This window comes from Entelurus aequoreus, linkage group LG16, assembly GCF_033978785.1.
Source record: "Entelurus aequoreus isolate RoL-2023_Sb linkage group LG16, RoL_Eaeq_v1.1, whole genome shotgun sequence".
NCBI lineage: Eukaryota > Metazoa > Chordata > Actinopteri > Syngnathiformes > Syngnathidae > Entelurus > Entelurus aequoreus.
In genome coordinates this window covers 46,894,501-46,902,155 of record NC_084746.1, presented here as the reverse complement: position 1 = coordinate 46,902,155, position 7,655 = coordinate 46,894,501, and the positions used below count along the sequence as shown (strand labels likewise).

The window sequence follows — 7,655 nt, the reverse complement described above, 5'->3', positions numbered from 1 at the left end:
CAGCCCTTTGAGACACTAATGATTTAGGGCTATATAAATAAACATTGATTGATAAACATTGAAGAATTGTTGTACATTCTTGGGTTGCAAGTTATAGTTTGCTTTGTACATAATTTTAGCTGTTTGAAAATGCACCAAATCGTTGAATTTCAATAATTGTGATTTAGGATCATGTATTCAAATACGTCAATGAGAGTCAACAAGATGTTTGAGTAGAGTGGATGCAATCTCTCGGGGGCAATAAGTGAAGCCAATGTGCTTTTTTTTTTTTTAACTAACATGAATTTGAACCATAATCCAAATTCAAAAACACTACAATAAATGTAATGAGAAAATGATGCACTCATTGAAATCCTACAAAATCAAAAACAAATATGAAATATTTTACCGAAAACACCAGCAGGACAAAAATGCTGCAAGTTCACAGAACAAAACAGAAGTCAGCCAGGTTGACAGATCTGTGGGTTAGAGTGTCCGCCCTGAGATCGGTAGGTCGTGAGTTCAAACCCCGGCCGAGTCATACCAAAGACTATAAAAATGGGACCCATTACCTCCCTGCTTGACACTCAGCAGCAAGGGTTGGGATTGGGGGTTAAATCACCACAAATGATTCCCGGGCATGGCCACCGCTACTGCCCACTGCTCCCCTCACCTCACAAGGGGTGATCAAGGGTGATGGGTCAAATGCAGAGGATAATTTCACCACACCTAGTGTGTGTGTGACAATCATTGGTACTTTAAGTTTTTTTTTAACTTTATCTGTCTTTAAAGACAAAGATGAAAAGGTAGATGTTTCTTTATATTTATTTCAACACTAGGCTTTTAAATAATTTGCTTTACAAAATTGCAGAAGTTCTGTATCATTTATGATTGATTTAATACCCGGTAAGACCTAAAACAGGGGTTCTTTTTGACCATGGGCCCCAACTTTTCCACTATAGAGAGGCCACTCAAATATTAACACTGAAAAAGTCATCTTCATCTTGATGTTAATCTTACAGTTTAACAGGATACATCTTGTCAAATGATATAAAACCATGTGATAATCACAAATATAATTATCAAGGCTTAGGTGAGGCTGATTACAAAAATAAATACTCATCAAATATACTGCAAAAGAAGGGACTCATTAAGACTACATTTAAATAAATCCATTTACATACAATTATGCAGTGCTAAAATAAATACACTATAACTAAATTAATTATGAATAATATTATTTAATAATAATAATGTTTCTTAAATAAACTGTCGATAAAAATTAAGTGCAAATGAAAATACAGCTTCACCACTTTAGTCATCATTTTTGCGCCTAAAGACTTCCCTAAGATTTGAGCTCCAGACTTCTTCTGTTTGTTTGAGATTGTCATTACCGCCACAAATGGTGTAAAAGTGTATTACAACTGAGTACCGCTGCGACCCATACGGACCACGGCTGAAAAACACATATTTTTTGGTGGCCCTGTTCACGGACTAGCAATGGGCCACAGCCCTATGGTTAAGAAACACTGACCTTGTTTATCATTAATTAATAACATCACTTGAGTTGTATTAAGAGAGTGAAATATCGGCAGGGGAACCAGCCAAAGAGTGGCTATTTTTATTTATCTTTAATTTCTGCGGCACCATATTGTTTGTCCATCTGTAGCGTTTGTTTCTGCAATACTGTCGCAGATCCAGCAATGTAACAAGATATGCATGTACTGTACAGTATGTACACTCTTTTGCATGTCTAGTCTTATGTTGAGAGCAGATGTTTGAAAACCTTTCTGCAGTAGGCTTCAGCTCCATGTTTGGATATGATGACATTCACACATGTAGAGTGTAGAACTCCAGTCGCAGTGATGGGAGGAACATACAAACCCCGTTTCCATATCAGTTGGGAAATTGTGTTAGATGTAAATATAAACGGAATACAATGATTTGCAAATCCTTTTCAACCCATATTCAATTGAATGCACTACAAAGACAACATATTTGATGTTCAAACTCAAACATTTTTTTTTTTGCAAATAATTAACTTAGAATCTAATGGCTGCAACACGTGCCAAAGTAGTTGGGAAAGGGCATGTTCACCACTGTGTTACATCACCTTTTCTTTTAACAACACTCAATAAACGATTGGGAACTGAGGAAACTAATTAATGAAGCTTTGAAAGTGGAATTCTTTCCCATTCTTGTTTTATGTAGAGCTTCAGTCGTTCAACAGTCCGGGGGTCTCCGCTGTCGTATTTTACGCTTCATAATGCGCCACACATTTTCGATGGGAGACAGGTCTGGACTGCAGGCGGGCCAGGAAAGTACCCGCACTCTTTTTTTACGAAGCCACGCTGTTGTAACACGTGCTGAATGTGGCTTGGCATTGTTTTGCTGAAATAAAATGTTTATCAGTTTGAACATCAAATATGTTGTCTTTGTAGCATATTTAACTGAATATGGGTTGAAAATGATTTGCAAATCATTGTATTCCGTTTATATTTACATCTAACACAATTTCCCAACTCATATGAAAACGGGGTTCGTACATCCACATTCTCCATTTGTTCACCATCAGACTATGAAAAACTTCCTACTTGTTTTCTCAAACCAGACACAATTAAAAAATAATGTCAATCTAAAGGCAAATAATTCAGCAAATTCTGCATTTTCTCCTGCAGGCCCCGTCAAACTTCTCATTACTTGAGCAATCTAAAGCTCCCCAAAGTTATCATGTTTTGTAAATGACAGGCGATAAAACGTATCATCATCATCATCGGCGGTTACTCGAACGAGTATGACGATCCTCCTCGTAGGGGTGTATCCCTTTATGGAGGATGCCTGTGCGTGACTTTGTTTTACGTGGGGAGGCTGGTGCACAGACAGTCACCACACGATCCTTGACAGAATCGGGTCAGGGTCCAGAGGCATGGAGTTAGGGTTGGGTATCGTTTGAATTTGTACGATTCCGATTCTTTGTTTCGATTCCGATTCCTGACGATTCTCGATTCCGATTCTTCTTGTACCATGCCGGGATCAATGTGTTTGACAGGTAGTCCCTGGAAGGTGGTATGTATTTTGGGTTGAGAGTTTTCACCATATCCCTGCAAACATAAACAAACATGTAATGTTGCTGTTACTGTTTAGCCCAGTATCAATTAGCTTAGCTCTAACGTTATTGCTTAACTCAGTGTTTTCCAACCTTTTTTGAGCCAAGGCACATGTTTTTCTTTGAAAAAATGCGGAGGCACACCACCAGCAGAAATCATTAAAAAATGAAACTCAGCAGTCGATATTGACAATAAAAAGTCGTTGTCACAATTGTTGGATATGACTTTAAAGCATAACCAAGCATGCATCAATATAGCTCTTCTCTCAAAGTAGGTGTACTGTCACCACCTGTCACATCACACCCTGACTTATTTGGAGTTTTTTGCTGTTTTCCTGTGTGTAGTGTTTTACTTCTTGTCTTGCGCTCCTATTTTGGTGGCTTTTTCTCTTTATTTGGTATTTTCCTGTATCATTTTCATGTCTTCATTGACCGCTATTCCCCACACTTGCTTTGTTTTAGCAATCAAGAATATTTCAGTTGTTTTTATCCTTCTTTGTGGGGACATTGTCGATTGTCATGTAATTACAGGCTCCACAGTAAGTCTTTGCTGTCGTCCAGCATTCTGTTTTGTTTACTTTGTAGCCAGTTCAGTTTTAGTTTAGTTCTGCATAGCCTTCCCTAAGCTTCAATGCCTTTTCTTAGGGACACTCACCTTTTGTTTATTTTTGGTTGAAACATTAGGCACCTTTTTACCTGCACACTGCCTCCCGCTGTTTCCGACATCTACAAAGCAATTAGCTACCTGCTGCCACCTACTGATATGGAAGAGTATAACGTGGTAAGTCTGCCGATCTCCAGACAGCAGACACTCAACAACAATACATTATTAGCGGATTATAATTACTGCTTTGTAAAAAATATTTTTAACCCAAATAGGTGAAATTAGATAATCTCCCACGGCACACCAGACGGTATCTCACGGCACACTAGTGTGCCGCGGCACAGTGGTTGAAAAACACTGGCTTAACTAACCTAAATGTTGGAGATTCCACCTCTGGAAAGGGATGCAGTCTTTTGACTATGTGTGCAGTGACCTTTCTGTGACACTCTTCCGTCTGTGGCACCGACATCTTCCCCCATTGCCGCTACGGTGAACGGAGTACGCTGAGCACATCGCGGAGCCTGGCTAGCAGGTTGTAAATTGTCTATGAAAAAATATGCGGGCTAATTTGTTGGCTGCCTCAACGTTGGCGCAAAACACATTATTTATTGCATATTTATTGTTTTACTTACCGGATTCGGACTGCAGTGCAGTCACCGAGGTGCCAGGCTGGGCGTCGGAGCCAGAGGAGGACGGTCGGCGCAGCGCGTCGAAGACGGGACACGCATTTATTTGTACTCCATGAACTCGGAGGTGCTTCATCATGTTCGACGTGTACCCTCCTAAGCACGAAACAGTCCTGTCGCACGTGTTACATTTCGCCGATATTTCATTTTTTTTAGTAAAATAAAGCCACACTTTCGACCGCCGACGCCCGCTATCCATGCTTGACTGACTTGCTCGGCTACATAGGCTCGGCTATGCTAACACTTCCGGCGGTGGGCGCTTCTTCGTTGGTGTTCAGCGGCTTCTTCTTCCGGTCGGCGGACTTATTCTTTTTTTCCGGTCGGCGGACCGGGTATCGAAACTAGGAATCGAAATTTAAACTTTTGAACGATTCCGGGAGAATCGGAAAGTTAGTCCCGGTTCCAATCGATACTCGATACTCGATACCCAACCCTACATAGAGTCCAAGACGACTGGGGACCCTTTTCTGCTGCAGCCTTCTTCCGCCATCGCAGCCGTTGTGGTAGTTCTTAAATCTACCGTCTTCCGCCTGCTCCGCCTTTGAGGTCTTCACCGTATCCCTGGCTAGGGGGCAGTCAGGTACTAGGCCTTTGCCAAGGGCCACCTGGGGTAACAGTAGTAAAGGGGTTAACCTCCTAGTGCCCCAAGACCCCATAGAGGAGCCTCCACTGCTGGATGCACTTTAACGTCATGCCCAGGACACAAAAAGTATATGTGGTGATACGTAACTGTGCGATGCATCAGCGAAGCCATTTTAGTTCATAAAACATTTTCCACACTCAAAATAATTCCTCATTGGATTTACTCAATTCAATTGTGGAACGGGATTTCAATCCATTATCAATCAATCAATCAAAGTTTACTTATATATCCCTTAATCACAAATGTCTCAAAGGGCTGCACAAACCAAAATGACATTCTAGGCTCAGATCCCACATCAGGGCAAAAAAACCCTCAACCCAATGGGAACAACGAAAAACCTTGGAAGGGACCGCAGATGTGGGGATCCGCCCTGGGTGACCGGTGCAATGGATGCTGAGTGGATACGTTTAATAATGTGAAAGTCCAGTCCATAGTGTGGCCTGCAGGGGATCCTCTTGCATGTAGACACGTCAGGGCGCATAGACGTCACCGACTGATGCATCCGGAGTGGTCCACCCCAGGTCCCGATTTCAGTCCATTGTTAGGCCAGCAGGGAATCCTCTTGAATGAAGGCAAGTCAGCAGTGCAGAGACGTCACCAACTGATGCAAAGATGAGTGGTTCATCCTGGGTCCCGACTTTTAACAGCTTGCGCTCATCCGTGGAGGCTGATCTGTGGTCACCTGATAACCTCTCCACACAGGAGAGGGGGACAGAGCAGAAATGAGAGACAACAGATCAACTGGTCTAAAAATGGGTTTATTTAAAGGCTAGAGTATACAAATGAGTTTTAGGGTGGGACTTAAACGCTTCTACTGAGGTAGCATCTCTAACTGTTACCGGTAGGGCATTCCTGACTACTGGAGCCCGAATAGAAATCGCTCTGAAGCCCGCAGACTTTTTTTGAGGTCTGGGAATCACTAATAAGCCGGAGTTCTTTGAACGCAGATTTCTGTCCAGGACATATGGTACAATACAATCAGCAAGATAAGATGGAGCTAAACCGTGTAGTATTTTATACGTAAGTAATAAAACCTTAAAGTCACATCTTAAAGGCCTACTGAAATGAATTTTTTTTATTTAAACGGGGATAGCAGATCTATTCTATGTGTCATACTTGATCATTTCGCGATATTGCCATATTTTTGCTGAAAGGATTTAGTATAGAACAACCACGATAAAGATCGCAACTTTTGGTATCTGACAAAAAAAAGCCTTGCCCCTACCGGAAGGAGCGTGACGTAGTCAGCTGAACATTTCCGCAAAGTTTCCTATTGTTTACAGTGACGGCGGCCAGAAGTGAGAGCGATTCGGACCGAGAAAGCGACGATTTCCCCATTAATTTGAGGGAGGATGTAAGATTCGTGGATGAGGAACGTTAGAGTGCAGTTCAAGACATATCTTTTTTCGCTCTGACCGTAACTTAGGTACAAGCTGGCTCATTGGATTCCACACTCTCTCCTTTTTGATTGATTGATTGATTGAGACTTTTATTAGTAGGTTGCACAGTGAAGTACATATTCCGTACAATTGACCACTAAATGGTAACACCCGAATAAGTTTTTCAACTTGTTTAAGTCGGGGTCCATTGTGGATCACGGATTTGTATTTTAAACCACCTTGGATACTATATCCTCTTGAAAATGAGAGTCGAGAACGCGAAATGGACATTCACAGTGACTTTTATCTCCACGACAATACATCGGTGAAACACTTTAGCTACGAGCTAACGTGATAGCATCGTGCTTTAACTGCATATAGAAACAAAAAAAATAAACCCCTGACTGGAAGGATGGATAGAAAATCAACAATACTATTAAACCGCGGACATGTAAATACACGGTTAATGCTTTCCAGGCTGGCGAAGGTTAACAATGCTGTGCTAACGACGCCAATGAAGCTAACTTAGCAACCGGACATCACAGAGCTATGCTAAAAACATTAGCTCTCCACCTACGCCAGCCAGCCTTCATCTGCTCATCAACACCCGTGCTCACCTGCGTTCCAGCGATCGACGGTGCGACAAAGGACTTCACCCGATCACAGATGCGGTTGGCGGCCCGGAGACGTAGGAAGTCAAGGTGAGGTCACCGGCTAGCGCGTCTGCTCTCCAAAAAAGTCCTCCGGTTGTGTTGCTGTAGTCCGCCGCTAATACACCGATCCCACCTACAACTTTCTTCTTTGCAGCCTTCATTGTTCATTAAACAAATTGCAAAAGATTCACCAACACAGATGTCCAGAATACTGTGGAATTATGAAATGAAAACAGAGCTTTTTGTATAGGATTCTACGGGGTACCAATACTTCCGTTTAACTGACTACGTCACGCGCATACGTCATCATACCGAGACGTTTCAGCCGGATATTTCCCGGGAAATTTAAAATTGCACTTTATAAGTTAACCCGGCCGTATTGGCATGTGTTGCAAAGTTAAGATTTCATCATTGATATATAAACTATCAGACTGCGTGGTCGGTAGTAGTGGCTTTCAGTAGGCCTTTAAGTGCAGAGTAAGCCAGTGCAGGTGAGCCAGTATAGGCGTAATATGATCAAACTTTATTGATCTTGTCAAAAGTTGAGCAGCCCCATTTTGTACTAACTGTAATATTTTAATGCTAGACATAAGGAGACCTGAAAA

The 7,655-nt window shown here is 41.9% G+C and overlaps 1 long non-coding RNA gene across 1 annotated transcript; it reads right to left on the bottom strand.

Moving 5' to 3' along the window:
• Nucleotides 1-2,413: 2,413 nt before the first annotated feature.
• Nucleotides 2,414-4,793, bottom strand: LOC133631096 (uncharacterized). The gene is made up of 3 exons (XR_009821397.1): nt 4,322-4,793; nt 4,061-4,233; nt 2,414-3,080 (listed from the first exon to the last, which is right to left on the bottom strand). It is a non-coding gene; the product is annotated as an uncharacterized LOC133631096 (long non-coding RNA).
• Between the last annotated feature and the right edge of the window lie 2,862 nt (nt 4,794-7,655).